A 17684-nucleotide genomic window follows, 5' to 3' on the forward strand; every position below is an offset into this window, starting at 1 on the left:
TCACTTCAAATAATAACTCACCAAGTTTCATGCAGTTTCAATAATGTTTTTTAAATACAGATACTGCAATCAACAAAGTTGTTGTGTGCGCGAGGAAATATGGACAAAATCAGCCATTGTGCAGTCATTCAATATTTGGAAGGGGGAGGAGGGACGAACACCAAAGATAATTCATGAGGATATGATTACAATTTTGGGAAGGGTGCCTCTTTCTATTCCATAGTTAAGAAGTGGCCTGCAGAATTTAAACGAGGGTGGGAGAGCCTGCAAGATAACCCACACTGTGGAAGACTTGTAACGTCTATAACTCCAGGAGTTGACAGTGTGTATGATCTGGTGATGAGTGATCGACAAGTGACAGTACATTGCCAGCGTCTCCGGCATCCCATTTGAACATGTATACCAAAAAACAGAGGTTCTCGCTATGAGAATAGTGTCAGTATGTTGGGTTCCAAAGTTGTTGATAGCAGATAAAAAACTCACAAAAGTTGTCAAATCAAGTGAATATTTGTGTTGTTTTCAAGCAGATCCAGCAAATCTCTTTGCTAGATTGTCACCATGGATGAGACTTGGGTCCGTCACTTTCAGCCAGAGACAAAGGAACAGTCCAAACAGTGAAAACACAGCTCTTCTCTCCCTTTAAAGGAAACTAAGTCGATTCCTTCTTCTGGAAAGGTGATGACATCAGTTTTTTGGCCAGATCGTCATAGGGGATATTACGCAGACCTTGTGAGACGTTTACGTGAAAACATCAAAGAAAAAAGGCGAAGAAAACTCCGCAAAGAAGTTTTGCTCCACCAGGACAATGCGCCTGCTCACAAGTCTGTTATTGCCATGGCTACACTGCATGTGTGCAGCTTTAAAATTTTGGGCCATTCCCCATAGCCATAATCTAGTACCATCTGACTTCCATCTCTTTCCTAATTTGAAAAAATACTTGACTGGCATTCATTTTCTCACCGACAGTGACGTCTTTGCTGCAGTGGGTGCATTCCCTGAGCCCTCGTGGGTAGCATAGTTGGTAAAATCGCCATCCTCTCTACACCTGGTAGAAAAGACCCAAGTTCGAGTCCCGTCGATAACGGAAGGAATTTTATGGACCTTTTTCACAACCTGGATGAATTAGTCGGTCTCAGGCTAGGATACGGTTTTTTCTCTCGGAAACTCGGATTTTTCGTTCAGCAAATCGACCTCGGAACACCTGCAATTTTCAGATAATATACACGGAGCAATATGGTCTTAGTCGCTGATGCTCCTAAAACCCCACTACAACAACAACATTCCTAGAGGCCGAAGAGAAAACTTTCTTCGCAGCTGGGATAAACGCAATGCAGGATCGGTGGCAATAGGGTATTGACTCCAAAGAAGACTATGTTGATAACAGACTCCTCGAATAAATCTTCATAATCAGGCCTCAATCGTTTCAGACGCCCCTCATGTTATTGTTATATCTTTTTTTTTTTTTTTTTAAATCACTGCGAATAGCTTTGGTCGGTTTCTCTGTTTTGGAAATGAAAATCATTAGATTCCCCCCCCCCCTGGACAATTATAACCACTGTATCTAAAGGGTACAGTGGTTATCACGTTCTTATTTATATTCCGGCACGACCACCAAGTCAGTAGAGTTCAAAATAAATCATCAATAAAAACGTTAATCGTATTTAGTAGTCACGGGCTTAAACAACGGTCTACTCAAAGAGCGCGTGTTGTTGAGCTCTCGCTCACCGTCCTCCTCACACAGAGCGGAAAAGACAAGGGTTCGAATCCCGTTAATGATGTAGGAAACTTTTATCTGCTTTTTTCACTCTGTTGCTGAGTTAGTCGGTCTCAGGCGTAGGACAGCAAGGTTTCTTTTGGAAACTATGATTTTTTTCTTTCAGCAAAACAAGCAAATCGACCAGAGAACACATGCAATTAATGACATAATACACATGAGCAGTGAATTAGTTTTCGGGTGGCCCTAATATAACACTTTATTTTGCACGCTGTGTGTGCTTACCTGCCCATTTATGAAGGGACAACTATTCCTGAAACAGGCTCGTGGCACTCAACTGAAAGTAACTACAGTATTTGGAAAGTAACTAATTATCAATAGAGACGTTATAATCAACCAAACATTAACCAAATCAAATCAAACATTAACCAAAGCTGATTTCGTTGTAGAATGGAATATCGAGCCTGATGGGTGTATACACAAACATAGAATACACCCAGTTTATAAATACGTTATTTATTTCATTTTATTTTTTTATTTTGCAAAACAAAATGGACAAAACAACCAAATATACATGGCTTACAAACGCCATTTAATGAAAAATCATGATCTCAAAAATTCAGTACAGCATTTATGGTGACTAGTTATGTGCCCCGGAAATTCCACCCGGTTGTTTTTATACAAGTATACTGTATAAATAAATACTCCTACTTTATCTTCCTAACAAAACCACTTTTTTTTCCGTATATTTTCCTGGAGTTAAGTGCTACTAGTCAATAAACTCCGTTCTCATTTTGATATTACATCAAGTGAAGTATTAATCGATTTTACCAACTATTGAAACCCATTTCAAGTAAGTTATTCCCTTGTTACCAATAAAAGATTGTAATAACTGAGAAATAACTACAGTGGTCGAACACCTGGTGTGTAAATACAGCGGGTACCTCGCACAAAAATCCTTGAACCTATTTGTATGCTTAGAAAGTTATTTGTATTACTACTCATGCATGTCCCACACACATGGGTACGAGCATTATAAAGAGAAAGTGAAAAAACTATCTGTAATAACAGAATCCACTTAATTATGACCGCAGAATGAAGGAATTTTATGCCTTTATCGACCATAATTGCAGTTGAAACCTCATTACCCGGATGACTACTTGAGCTGTTCACCCCTACACGATAAATTGCAGTGGCAGGGTTCACACCTTTTGAAATGTAATGTAAACAGCTATAATTTCTGCACTATTTGCTACAGTAAATATTTTATCATTGTGGTCTGTTTTGTTACATTCTTACACTGCTTTATGGATTACAGTAATTTGTTGACTTTATTTATACTAAAATAGCCTTCTTCAGATCGGTTAGAATTTCACGATATGAATTTTAGTAACAGGAGAATTAATATCAGACACTAGTGACAGTACTCTACAAATAAAATACTTTGTTAGCTCAGTATGTTGTACACTTTAGCATAATCTACAGCAGGCCTATGTCTACAGTACACGTTTTGTTAATTTTTCTAAGATTTGAATCCCAATCTAAATTTGACAGAAAGAGAAGATGCTGGAGGATAGGGTCGGTCCTAGAGTTTAGAAGGAATGGGTGCAAGAATTAATACTGGGAGAAAACGACAGATAGGCTTCTCATTGCTTGTATTCAGGCTCCCCCTTGGAACCATTTTAAGTCCGGGTCCGTTGCACTTCCCTGAAGATCGGCCCTGCTGAAGGAGGTCTGGTGTCAGAATATATCTGGAGAAGAGTTCATAGAAAGGTTTTATACCTTATGAATTGCAAGCTACTCTAGTCGCTTGAAATTCTCTTGAATGTCCTTTTTGAACTAATCCACGTTAGATACTTCTGTGACCGTAGTAACAGCTATTTAATAAGAGATTATTATTATTATTATTATAAAAGTAATAAAATAAAACAAATTTCATTGATCACATAACTCTTTTAACCTAGAAAAATCTTACAGAACAAATTACCATGAAGTGGCAACGATAGTGAGAATGTTGAAAAAGTCAAAAGGCAGGTCTGAAACTTCTGAAGTGGTAGTTCCTATCGATTATGTGGTTTATATTATCAGGAAACCAAAATGTTCGTGCAAATTTTTAGGAAGAATCAAAACATACGTAAAAAAATTAACAAAAAGACTTCATGGTCTTCTCTGATCGTTTGGCCAGAAGGCAGAAAGTAGTAATAGAAGATACAATTTGTGTTCCATCCGACAGCAAAATCTTTTGTTGGTGAAAGGAGTTTCAACACGTGCGGCACAGGTTGACAGGATGATTACCAATGGTGTGATCTTTTAGTGTTGTGGTGCTTCGTAATGCTCAATTGATGGGTAGTCCTGAGGCAGAATTTGTATAGCAGTACTTCTTAAGGGAGGGGGGAATTGAGTTAACCTACCGACACTAATTGCTCAGAGTTCCGAAATTTTTAAATATCGGAAGACCATATCTGTTTCGAATTTATATCAATATTTTTTTAAACTTTTTTTGAAACAGGTGGCTACAGAATCAAAATTCAGCCTAAAATTGTTACAGAGAACGATAGAGCATACGCTAAAAATTTGATTTCAATCTGATTTTCCCTTTCTAAATAATGTCCAAATATCCAAAGCATACTATCATTTATGTATTTATAGATTTCAGCATGCGGGGAGAGTGACTAAAATTCTGTGTAATGAAAAGTGAATCTTAGACCTTTCTAGAATATAAGCTGAAAATTTGATTTTGATCAAGCTCCTTAATCCCCGAATATCCAAAACATATCTTCAGTTATATAACCAAGAGGCCGCAATTAAAGTAGCTCTGTTTTCATATGTCTGTAGTGCAATCTGATGTAAGGACTGCCAACAGATTATGTTCTTCCAAGGATGTGGGAGAGAATTACACAAAAACAAAATTACGCCATTTTTTTTTTTCAAATATCCCCACGATGGGAAATGTTTTGCTGTGAAAGATTAACTTGTTATATGATCTGTGTGCCTGTGCGCACTGCAAATGAAGAACACATCGTTAACACTGCTACAGTGATGTTTATGTACTGCTTGACTTTTTTGTATAACATCATTATCGGCAACACTGCACACTCGATTCACGTGGAAGGGAATTTCACGTTTTTCGTGAAATTTCCACAAGTCAATTACCTCCATCATGAAGGTAACTGACTGGTGCATTTGAAAACAGATTCAATTTTTAACCTTCTTAAGCAGAAGCCTATTCTCAGTCTTATTATGCCTTGCATACCCAACGGTAGCAATAATGCCACTAATCCAAAAAAAATCCAAGGGAGAACGCAAGATGCTTTTGTGTACATGCACTGTCCAGTGAAAACATTATGACCACCCCCATGTTTTAGCAATCGGTCTTTGCTCCCCGTCTGATGGCACACGTATTGCACTGAGAACCGGTAAATGCGATCCTGCAGATTCGTGGAATGCGGTTCATCCGAAGTATCGACATGGGTAAGGAACATAATCTGACGGACTTCGAAAAAGGATGATTGTCGAGTACTAGTTGAAGGGTGGCAGTATCTTGTGGGCTTTTCACGGACAATGCTGTTAGTTAAGATGGTCTAAGAATGGATGGATAATGGACAGAGTGGGATGCACAATAGCTAGATTCTCGTCCTGCATCCCGTGAGTAACCTTTTTTTTTTGTGTGTGAAATGGAAGCTGCTATTAGCAAGTCAAATCCAAGTGATTCTAACGGAAACAAAGATGTGTACTTTAATGTAATTTTATTTTGTAAATTTTGTGCACACATCTTTCTTGTGCACACTCAATGCATTCGAAATAAATAAATAAATGGACAGAGTAGTAGTCACTGAGCCAGTAGAGTAGAGTAGAGTTAGAGTGTGTTTAGTGTTAAACGGCACCAGGGGTTCCCCCATCTCCGCATAGTATACATTATGGGTGTGAAACAGAACACTATCAATGCCAGAGGTTTAAATGTATATGGATTTTGTATATGTGTAGTGTCGTGTACCGTTGTTCCTCTGGTCATTTAGCCGCTGGGTCCCTAATGGGTCCCAACGTTGTCCACACTGGGCCAATGGCGAGTGCTACTCACGCCTCATCAATAGTCGCGATGAAATGTCCCGCCTTGTGCGAGCCGATAGAGGGAAAATGGTGGAATGGCTGACCATGGAGTTTAACTGGGGGACAATCAGTGGTGTTTCCAAGATCACGATCTGACAAACCTTCCTCTCTGTGGAGCTCTGGAGCAGGCGCCCGGTCAAGGTATCCATGGTTACGGCAATCACCAACGAACGACGCCTAATGTTTATTAATCATGTTTCCTGTTATGCCGTGTGGATGGTAAATAGAGGCTACAAAGACAAACTACGGAGAGGAATCGCTCCAATGTTTTTGACCAACATAAACAGGCACGTGACGGCAGTGTTTTGGTAAGGAGAATGTTTTCGTGGGAATCTCTTGGTGCCCTCATACCTCTATACCGCACTTTGAATGCTAAAAGCTACCTATATATTATGGCTGATCAGGTACACCGCTTCATGGTGACTCTTCCCGCATGACACGGCAGTGCTTTAGCAGGAAAATGCACCCTGCCACATTGCCGATGTTGTTCGAGAGTGATTCGCCGAACACGAAAGTGTCTTCCAGCTGCTACCTTGGCCGTCGAATTTGTTGGATATGAATTCCGTAGAACACATCTGGAATTACGTGGATCGACAGATCCGGCGTTTCTATCCTCCACCACAGGCTGTCTGAGATTTACAGAGCTCAATCTGGAGATATGATGCAACATACTTCCTGAAACATTCAGAGGCCTTATAGAGGCCATGCCTTGCCATGTCGCAGCGTACTGGCAACAAGAGGAGGACATACCCCTTATTAGGTAGGTGGTCATAATGTTTTGACTAGACACTGTATATTTATCTATATACAGTATAACCTTTATTGTAGGTTTCTGCTGTTCAGTGATAAGGTGTGTGTGTGTGTGTGTGTGTGTGTGTGTGTGTGTGTGTGTGTGTGTGTGTGTGTGTGTGTGTGTGTGGAATAAATAAAAAAATAACATGCCCTCGTGGGTAACCCAGCTTGTTGTACAATCATCAACCTGGAAAACACCTGATTTAAAATCCCATCACTCAACCGAAGAATTTTTATGGTCTTTTTCACAACATGGTTGAGTTAGTAGGTCTCAGGCGAGAGTAGCATGGTTTTTTTCTCCTGGAACCTTGGGATTTTCGTTCGACAAACAGCAAATCGACCACAGAACACTCGCAATTTACAGACAAATTATATATGGCGCAATATTACAAATGCGACTAAAACAACAACCAACCAAAGAATAAAATCGGGTTTAGAGAACAGGAATAATACAGGAAATGATTGAGATCTGACAATGAGATAGGCGAATTAAGTTTTTCCCAGAAACTAGAATGAAATGACACTTAAGAATCATATTTATTTTGAAACTAGAATCAAAACAAGAAGTAGAAGAAAAAAAATAGCATTTCTGTTACATGGTGGGCGAAAAATACTATTGAAGAACATAATACATGATTCCTTTGTTAAAGAATGAATCCATTTTAAGAGCAAGTCCATTTCGAATTATCTACTCATATATCAGTAAAAATAATTGAACATCTGCGTCCCCAAAATGGAAATTATTTACATTTATCTGGCTGTGCTCATCGGTGCTGTTCTAATAGGCATCTATCTCAGCACTTCTTCACATCAAAAATGCATTTAGAATGATTAAGGAAGGAAATCGTTTAAATTCGCTGTGGTTACTAGCTAGTGAAAATGATATAACGTCTAACCTTGTTAATGACATGAAATAATCCATTTCCCTTCTTTAGAAACTAGAAGTTATTTTGATTGTGCAAGTTACGTTTAAATAACATACAGTTCCTTTCATTATCAATTCTCTGTACAGTACTTGTATCGTGTCTGGGTGCTTTAAATCTTTTACTGTATATTAGATCTAACTGTATTTAAATCTTTTACATCTTTTAAATCTTTACTGTATTTAAATCTTTTATTATATATTTAATTATTATTTATTTTCTTCTTATTATTTTTGAATAACATGACACAGGTTATTTTTTAATTATATTCCAGTGCTTATTTTGTTGATAAAACCATTAAATTAATTCAATTTAAATAACAGACAACAAATATTTTGCTCAATCAATATTTATTTCGTGATGCTTATTTTTAAGATACAATACATAAGCGAAATAAAATAACAATTGCAATATTTACATAAAATACATATTTTAGGATAATGCCATCTTTTTTGTATAAATAGCAGCCCATGGTACTTTATCCTCGAGGTCGCACTTGACCTCAATGCCCATACGACAGTCCACTTCCGCATTAATGAAATAAGCTCGTAGATTTATTCATAGACCTTCGTTTATTCCTATATAGTATTTGGTTTCGTATCTAAAAATGAAAAAAATAAATAAACATCGTCAATACATTGTCTGAAAGATTAAAAATATCATTAGGTAAATTAAAAAAACAAAACAAACAAACATAACTGTATTTAACTAAACCAAGAGCTGGCCCAGCTCTGCCTAGGTTGCAGTGATTGAACCATCCATCCATCCATCCATCCAATGCTTAACTTCGTTTCCCGATTTTACACCAGAGCCAAAGGGTGAAAACCCAGAAATTATCCCCCCCCCTCGGGGCTGGTTTAAACCAGGGATAGATCGCCCAAACACTGTAAATTAGTGAGCGGACCTAGGCCAGCTCTTCATTCCATGTCGCAAAGTTCCATGGGCAAGCACTATAAAGTAAATTTCAGCCTACAAACTTTATATTTATTCAATATTAATTTTATTCTTTTTATCCTAATAATGTATAAAATGTATAATGTATATCCTAATAATGTATAAAAATTTTATGAAGCCCAGAGAGGTTAAAAAAAAAAAAAAGACAGTATCCCTCGTATGTTAAAGAGTTGATAAAAACATTAATTCTAGATTTATGGAGCTATAAAGGTTAAAAAAAGAAGATAGTATCCCTCGTGTGTTAAACAGATGACAAAGATATTAACTCCAGTCAGTATTACAACGTACAAACTGCTGAAAGAATTAGTATTCATGGAACATAACTCCCATAATATGCAAAACTCCATTTTATCCAGAATATGCAAAATAAATAAATGGTAACTTGCGTAAAAAAGTATACTTACCCAGTGAGGAATTTGGATAATCCGTAGATTTAGTAGCCACCGCCTCCGTAACCACCATAGCCGCCTCCATAACCTTCGTATCCGCCGCCATAACCGCCGAGGCCAGCGCCATAACCTCCATAACCACCTCCGAGACCAGCACCATAGCCTCCATAACCACCTCCGATACCAGCACCATAGCCTCCATCACCACCTCCGATACCAGCACCACCATAGCCTCCATAACCACCTCCGATACCAGCACCACCATAGCCTCCATAACCACCTCCGATACCAGCACCACCATAGCCTCCGTAGCTACCAGCAAAATTTCCTTTGTAGGGTGAATCAATAGCTGCAGCTGCAGGCAGGCTGGCAGCAGTGCCAGGTTCGTTGGTTTTTACCACTGCACGGAAGCCAGCTTTGTCAGCAACGTAGTCAACTCGTCTAGAACGGCCATCTATATCTCCAATGTTATAAGAGCCAACGACACCACCGTGACCATTTCCACTTTCTGATCTTCCGTTAGTTGCACCTTTACCATCGACTATTTGATACTTGAACGCATAATTGCCAAAGTCCTAGAGAAAATAAAGGAAAAGAAACTGTTTAATACCAAAGCAACATTAAAGTGTCTTTGTCACATTTTTATAATGATAGATCTTGAAATCGATAGGTTACCAGATCTGCATATTGTAGTTGCTTCTTGGACGACTTTGTCTATGAAGTCAAACAGTGAGTATTTTGTTCGTGACTGGCAATATTCGGTTGTATTTTAATTCGTATTTAAAAATGCATTTTCGTTTTTGGTTTGTTTCTTAGTTTTTCCACTCCAATATATATGAGTACATTTGAAAATGTAGAAGTAGTGAATAGGTTTTCATGAGAGTTTCTGCAGTTCAAAAAAAATAATAACTTGAATAATGATGGGCAAGAGTCTTTAACTTTTTCCGTATTTGCGTGATTTTCTTAATTAGAAGCGTAGCATAGCATAGCCAAGCATAGATTTAGGGCTATCAAGTACAAGTAGGATACTTTAGGTTTTATGCATGAGCGATTTCAATATTTACAAGCGGGAAGCTTTTTCCGCGTTTTCTTCTTCCGCCATGCCGACATATTAAAACATTGTAGCAGATTGTGCCGGACTCATTAGATAGTAAAGAAAGAATTTCTCCCATCTCTAAACCCTTGCAACCTGTTAAACGATAATTTCGGTCGATGCTAAATACTGTTGGCATAAGAAGTTCAGCCCAGCTTCATTTTTCTTAAAACATTAAACTTGGTTTCCTCTTTTGCTTGTGTTGCTTGGTCTGAACCACGGTCAACTGGAACGCGTGTACTATTGTAATTATAATGAGAGTAATAGTGTAAGGAAACACAACGCTCATTGAAAATAAACATCAGTCGATTTGTAATGATTTTTATATTAATTACTAAAATAAAAAAGAACTGCAACTTACATCTTGTTTCCTAGAGCTTTCACTTACTCCCCCAAAGCCATAGGAAGCAGATACAAGAACACAAAGGAATACAACCTATAAAAGAGTAAATAATTTTATGCACATAACAATATGATTTCAGCTTTTTATTATTACTGCCTTACTAGTATTCATTTTTAAAATGTTCTAAAAGAGTAATTTAGAAGTTATATATGTTTTTATTTTTATTTTATTTTTTTTAAGCCTCTGACTTTATAAAGGAACGACTTTTTGGTAATGTTCCCCTTCAGTTTTTCAGGTAATTGTGGATTGTTTTCAAAAGCACGTGGCAAACTTACATGAAAATGGGGATCACAAGTCTTCTGAGTCAACACTATATCCAAACACTGAGGCAATCTAACACATTGAAACACTAAGATATAGCATATTACGCCAACTTGTTGGAAGTAATCTTTCTGACGCTCTTCGTCATTCACTCGGTCAAAAAAAGCTTGTTAAAATCTTCAGATAACTTTGACAACTTGGTGAGTTTTCAAAGAAAATTGGTTCTACTATTTCTGGCTAGGATACTGCACACCATATACTGATTTAAGACAATATAGAGACACTTCATGGATGCATATAGATTCTAGCTACTCTCGATCTTTTTGTCTTGGCTGTTATATTACAAACGAAAACTTTAAAATAATAAATAAAATTCCGAGAAGCTTAAATCCCTGGTTTAGAGCAGCTACCATGCCCCTCACCTCTTGAACAGACTCCTATGAGTTGTTTTCGTTATCGATGGAATCTGGACTGGAACTTTCCAAAAGAGTGAAAAATCCACTCAACTAGGATATATACTGTTCATATACTGTATGAACTGTACGTATTCATCCTACTCCGCAGAACTTGGCGAAAATAAATGTTTTAAAAATACAAACTACAGTCGCGTTTGTATTTTGTCATCCAATTACATTTACTAACTTAAGTTTTTAATAAATTGTTCAAGGGAGAAAAAAAAGTAAGCCTATGGTTCAACAGTGTTAGTCTGAATTAAATACTGATAACATAGTCTTCACGATAAATATTAGTGGCACAGCGGCCATTAGAAAGCTGGAATTATAATTTCATATATTGAAATATTGATTTTACAGACTTTTATAAAATTGAAGTCGGAATACGTCCGATAAGAGATTTAAAGTCGACTTATGATATTAATTTTACATTTATTCAACAAAAAAGAGAGACTTAAATGGGTTTGAATTGTACTGTGTTTTTTGTTGTTATTTATCATAATTCTCAAGTTTAATATTTTATTAATATTAGTTTTATGTGAGAATAATACTCACACCAAATTGCAATATTAACAGGTGGCGTTTTCTTCCCCTTCTTATGTCTGATTTGAATTTTATTTGAATTGTACTGGCGTTATTTGTTGCTTATCATAATTCTCATGATATTTAATATTTTATTAATATTAGTTTTATATGCGAGAATAATGCTCATACCGAATTGAAACATTACTAGGTGGCGCTTTCTTCCCCTTCTTTTTTATGGCTTGTTCTCTTCAGTGTAAGAAATAAACTACATGTAAGATCGTATTGATGCTGAAATTATTTTCTAATTGTTTTTCTTTAGTTAGCGAAAGTTAATGAAGTTGAAATAAAATAATTTAAAATATTAATTAATAAATTACTTGACATGACAAATAGTGATAAAAATCGAAATATAATCAATATACTTAGCACAAATAGTCCATCATAAATTAATAATTTGAATTATTGAGAAGTAAAACTTATTGTAGAGGTATAACTCCACTGTTCATCAGTATTAAAAAAATAATAATAAAATTGTAAGTAATATGGCTACTGGGAACAATCTTACCTTAGCTAGCATTGTGAGGATTTGTTTCTCTCTTGCCGATTGTGACTTGAGAACTGATTTTCCTTTGGAGCACTGGTCTTTTATACTCCTGATCTCAATGAACAATTCCAGAAAAAAAAAAAAAAAAAAAAAATGCAATGTAAGAATTCGAGTAATTTTGACCATTATCACTTAAATACCCAATTTTTTAAAATATCTGAAAACGTAGTTTATATTGTTTGACGGCGGTCATAACATTGAGGTCAAGAGCTGGTTGGAAAAATCCAATGCCGATAGTTACCTGCAAGACATTCAACGGGTGACAGACTGTTACAAGAAACGAAGGTCACTTGAACGGTGTTAATGTCCACCCCAAATATATTTCTTGGGCGGTTACGGCCTTCACCCATTTTGCCCACAAATTTCAAGTAGTGATTTTACTGTCAATTGGCGTTATTTTGTGTTTCTCAAGTTTCCTCCTCCGCACGTTTTAATAACTTAATAATCTCTCAACATGAATGAGTTTTTTTTTTTTTTTTTTTTGAGTGTTCAGGTTTATCAAGTGTTAGAAGGAATGTTATTTTTTAAATTTCAGCGATGTGAAGGGTTATGTAGGAGTTTAGGTTTGCTAGGATAAGGGCCAAAGCAACTAAGATCACGAGGCGTCAATTAATGAGTTTGTAAACTTCGTGCATGGTGTGGTGGAGTTGTCAGTCTTAAGAGTTAAAAAATCTGAGTTTTCGTTGGCAAAATCACGTAGACCTCACGAAATTGGCTAACTAGACCACACTGTTAACAATAATAAACCTCATTATAATTTCGCCTGTCTACACAAGCTGATAACAATTTATAATTCGCAGAATGTCAGCGCCACCGTACAACAGCTCAAGTTTCAGCTAACTGCTGGTGGTGGATGATAGGAGAGTGTGTGTTCAAGAATATGCTGACACAGTTTCAAGTTCTGATATGTCGTGAACTGTTTGGTGAATTGCATAATGGAAGACTTCAAGACTGAACAATATTTTGTTATTAGACGTATTAGCATACGAGGTACATTCAAAAAATTTCCTGGATTTTACTATAAAAGTTTATTGAGCGAACAATTGGGCATACTGACCAAATTACCTTCAAAGTACTTTACTTCTACACACACAGAAACATATTTGCTCCATCGGTCTTCCCAAGCTTTGAAACATTCTTTAGAATTGTGTTTTTTAGCGCACGTAGGACCTTCGGCGTTTTCATTGATGTCATCCACATAACGAAACAACGACCCCGAAGCCTCATTTTTCAGTTTGGGGAACAGCCAGAAGTCAGATAGTGCAAAGTCTAGGGGAGTAGGGGGGGATTCTGCATGACCGTGATTTTTTTTGCAGCCAAGAACTTCTGAACTGCCATCGACATGCGACTGGGTGGATTGTCACGGTGCAGGATCCAGCCATCCTTCTACTTCTGAAGTCGCGTTCGCCTCACATTCTCACGCGAACTTGTCAAAACCTCAACGTAGTAAGCAGCAGTGATGCTTCGCCTTTAGTCACAATTTCGTCGTGCACTATGCCCTCATTGTCAAAAAAAAAAAAAAAAAAAAAAATTCGGATGATTCCACCTTGGTCTCAGCGATGGCTTTCCTGCAGCCCATTTGATCGTCTGATAGCAAGCGTGGAACGAACTTTGAACATACTCAAAGCATTCCTAAATCTTGCGTCAGGATTGTATACACTGAGCCTGCAGACTGTCCAACTTCATGGGCAATCTCAACAGTCATTTCTCACGTGTTCCTTCACTTTCGTGACGTTGAAGGGCGTCCACTGTGAGGGTTCTCTTTTAGTGTTTCCTGTCCGTTTTAAACAAATCATAAACTGTCGTTTTCTTCAGAGCATAATTTCCATAATTTTTTTGTAATGCTTGCAGTGTTTCTGTAGCACTTTTTTCCAAGTTTAAAGTACTTAATGTTAACACGATGTTCAACTGCGACATTCTACAATCAAACAGCTGTAACACACAAGTAAAGTGGCGAAGTCGGTTTCACTTGGCATGCGTGCGCATCAAGTTCAACGTCAACGCCCCATGAAATCTTACGGCCAGCGTGCGATTCTGGGAACTTTTTGAATGTACTATGTATATGTTTAATGCCCCTATTGTCTTCACCATATCCATCCCTTTGTCCGTCTGCATGTAATACTTGTGGATTCTCATGCAATTTTATATTTGAGCCATTTAAAAAGATTTTTCAACCTATCCCAAATTTTTAAAAGCAGACTAATATAAATCTGCAATTAATATTTCTCTGTCCGTTCGCATGTAATAACTCCACTTCCAGTTGATGAATTTTTATGAAATTTTATATTTCGCTCTTTTAGAATGATTTGTCGAGCCATCTCGAATTTGATTAAAATCGAATCAATAAAAGACTGAGTTTGTTATCTATTATTATTTTTTATACATATCAAATGGGCTGTTCATAATGCTGGTTGGAGGAATGAATGTGCAATATGGCGGATGCGCAGAAACGAAATGTTCTCGGTTCGCCCATTAAAGTCGATGCTTTTTGCTTGCTTTTTTTTTTTTTTTTTTTTTTTGTAATAAATCATGAATGATTACTTGCTAACGCGTCTGAAATGTAACGCAATGCATATATTTACTAACTTGTTTCAACAAAGTAATTGATAAGAGAAGTGCTTCGCTATTTTTATCAGCAAATGTTTATCCCAGGTGTGGCTAGGCCACATTTGTAATCCTGAGATCTGTGCAAGATAATCTTCGAAAATTTTTAAGATTTATGTATTTTTACAATGCACATTTCTTTTAGGGCCGCAGTTGAAGTGTTAAGGTGCCACATTTGGCCATATCTCGAACTCGGGTCTTTTTCCACCCATGTGAGGAGAACGGCGATCCCACCAACTATGATACAGGCGAGCCCATATGAAGTACCTTGAATTTATCAATGCTAAACTTCAATTGCCATTTCTGAGCCCATCTACCTAACTTATTTAAATCTTGTTTCAGTAGTGGTAGTGTACCTGTCATTAACCAATCTGCCAACTTTCGTATCATCTGCAAACTTTAGACATTAGGTCTGATATGCTTTCATCAGTATCATTAATAAATACTGAAAGCAATGACGAGCCTAGCGCTGAACCTTGGGGGACTCCACACTTGTCGAAGAAGAGGAAATGCCCATCGATAACAGCTCTCTGTCTTTTTCCTCTCAACGTTCCTTTAACCATAGCAGTAACTTGCCCTTAACGCCACACTGCTTTCTTGCATCATTTGTCAGTACTACTAAATAGTCTTAGTGAAAAGAAAAGTGCAAAGATTAATTTTTTCATTGATTTTAAATCACTACTAGCGACATGCGTGGCAATTTTAAAATTCGCTAATTATTTTTATAATATTAAAGATGTTTAATTATTGAAATGAAATAAAATAAATGTTTTTTTTAATATAAAATTTGATGTTACTTTTTGAATAACCTTGTATCTATGTTATTATTTATATTAATGCCATTCACTTCTATTCCTTTATATATTGTATATTCATGCTTTATGGTGAAAATAATTCAATTTCTTTTAGCTTTGAAAGCAATGTCATTGTCGATGGTCGTAAATTATAATTACCAGAGCACAACAAATCGACGAAAGTACTAAAATGTTGTGCTCCAGTTGAGGAGAACAATTGGTATTTAAAAAAGAAAAAAAGCGGAAAACTAAGTAGAAAAAAATGGCAGTTGTAGGTCAACGTTATAATTTCATGTAATTCTTCAAATTATCTCTAGGGGTAAGCTTTGGAATATGGAGTATTTGCGCAAATATCCTTTAAAGGGTGGAATGGAATGGAGCAGTGAGTGGAAGTGTTATTTATTATTATTATTTTTTGTTTGTTTGTTTCTCTCTTTGAGATATATGTTTTTTTTTTCCCTATGGTCGGTTTCAAGGTAGGACAAAGATATTTTAAGGTAGTCCCAACAAACAATGATAATATGTTTTAGAAATAACTGCTTATATCAAAGAGATTAAGTTTAAACATACAGTATTTGGTACGTGTCAGCTTCTCATTTTCCCTTAAATTAAGTTACCAGACCTCCCAGTTTTCAATGTTTTGTAGTAAAATTTTAAACGTAATGGTTTGGGCATCAGTTTTTATCATCTCCATCTGCAGGAATTTATTTCCAGTTTCAAACTAGATCTGTCAAATACGATTTTTTAAAAGGCATTTGTATTTCTATGCTGGGAAAACCAGTTATGCGCTTAAGTTCACTAAAAGCTGACTCTAAGAAAATAAGGATAATACAAGACCATTTCCTTCTTTGGTGAGAAACTTGATGACTGAACAATGCTCTAATTTCAGCAAATCCACAATTTGATACAGGTGTCTTCCTTCTTTCTGTTAGAGCAACACAACCTAAAAACATAGTAGGATCAAAATTAGTTTGATTTTAAATTAGTCTGAACATGATAAATCATGAGTCATTGAAATATAAGTATGGGAAGTACCTTAGGTAGATAATTTATTGAACGCCCCTCGTAATTTGACATATATATATCCCCTTCCTTCTTTTCAACTTTTAAGCGATCTTGATGGTGCAAATTTTAACATTTGATTTGTCATCCTGCAGAGCACTCTCCTTGTGGGCTCCTCCTGCCAAAAAAGGCAGATCGTTTTTCCACTTGGACAGCGGAAAAACGATCTGCATTTTGTGGCAGTACAATCTTCCTTGCAATCTCTATTGATTTTGCTCAAGAATGTAATGTTATTTCAATTACTAGTTCACCAATCTTTGTAATTTTGAAAATTTGATTCTTTTAAAATTGTGGATCTATTAAATAAAAACGTTCACGCATTTTTGAAGAGATATTGTGAAGGAGAATCTTTTCTGCAATGGACTATCACTTTTACAGAAAACGACCTGGCCAATTGGTACATGTAATACTGTTGTTGTTGCATGAAAACACGAAATTGTATACAGTGCATGAACCACAAGAGACGACCATTAATGAATTGGACTAGGAACCTCTTCATTATCTTCCTTGCAGTCCAGTCGCCGCCTCTAAACATTTCCATTTCACCTCTTAAACAAGGGCTTATCGTCAGTGGTTTATCAGATGATGCAGAGATTGAAAATGACTTACGTTACTGACTTACGACCACAACCACTGTCTTTATAATAGCCAGTTTCCGGAATTTGATAAAGCGACGGAACGAGTGTAAATGTTTTTAATGATTATGTCAAAAAATAAATACCATTTTTAGACCAGTTTTCCTAAACCATAAAATATACGAGTAATATAACATTACTTAAACTCCATAATATAGTTTTATCCATTTTATACTTAAACTCCATAATATAGTGAAAGTACCTACTTAAAAGAAGGTACTTTCACTTTTTACTTTCCTTATACGTTCGCTGTACTTTAACTAAAATTTTTATGTGTTTTTGCATTCGGGCTTGTTAGTAGTAGTAGTTGTTGTTGGTTTTTAGGCGCATGAACGACTTAGGCTACCTTGTACCTTATTTGCCTACATTGCC

At 36.5% G+C, this 17684-nt stretch overlaps 1 pseudogene; it reads right to left on the reverse strand.

Annotated features, from left to right (window-relative positions):
* Nucleotides 1-8094: 8094 nt before the first annotated feature.
* Nucleotides 8095-12190, reverse strand: LOC150078784 (uncharacterized; annotated as a pseudogene).
* Between the last annotated feature and the right edge of the window lie 5494 nt (nt 12191-17684).

The sequence above is a fragment of the Mastigoproctus giganteus genome, chromosome 10 (genome assembly GCF_048544385.1).
Source record: "Mastigoproctus giganteus isolate SK-2022 chromosome 10, ASM4854438v1, whole genome shotgun sequence".
NCBI classification, from domain to species: Eukaryota; Metazoa; Arthropoda; class Arachnida; order Uropygi; family Thelyphonidae; genus Mastigoproctus; species Mastigoproctus giganteus.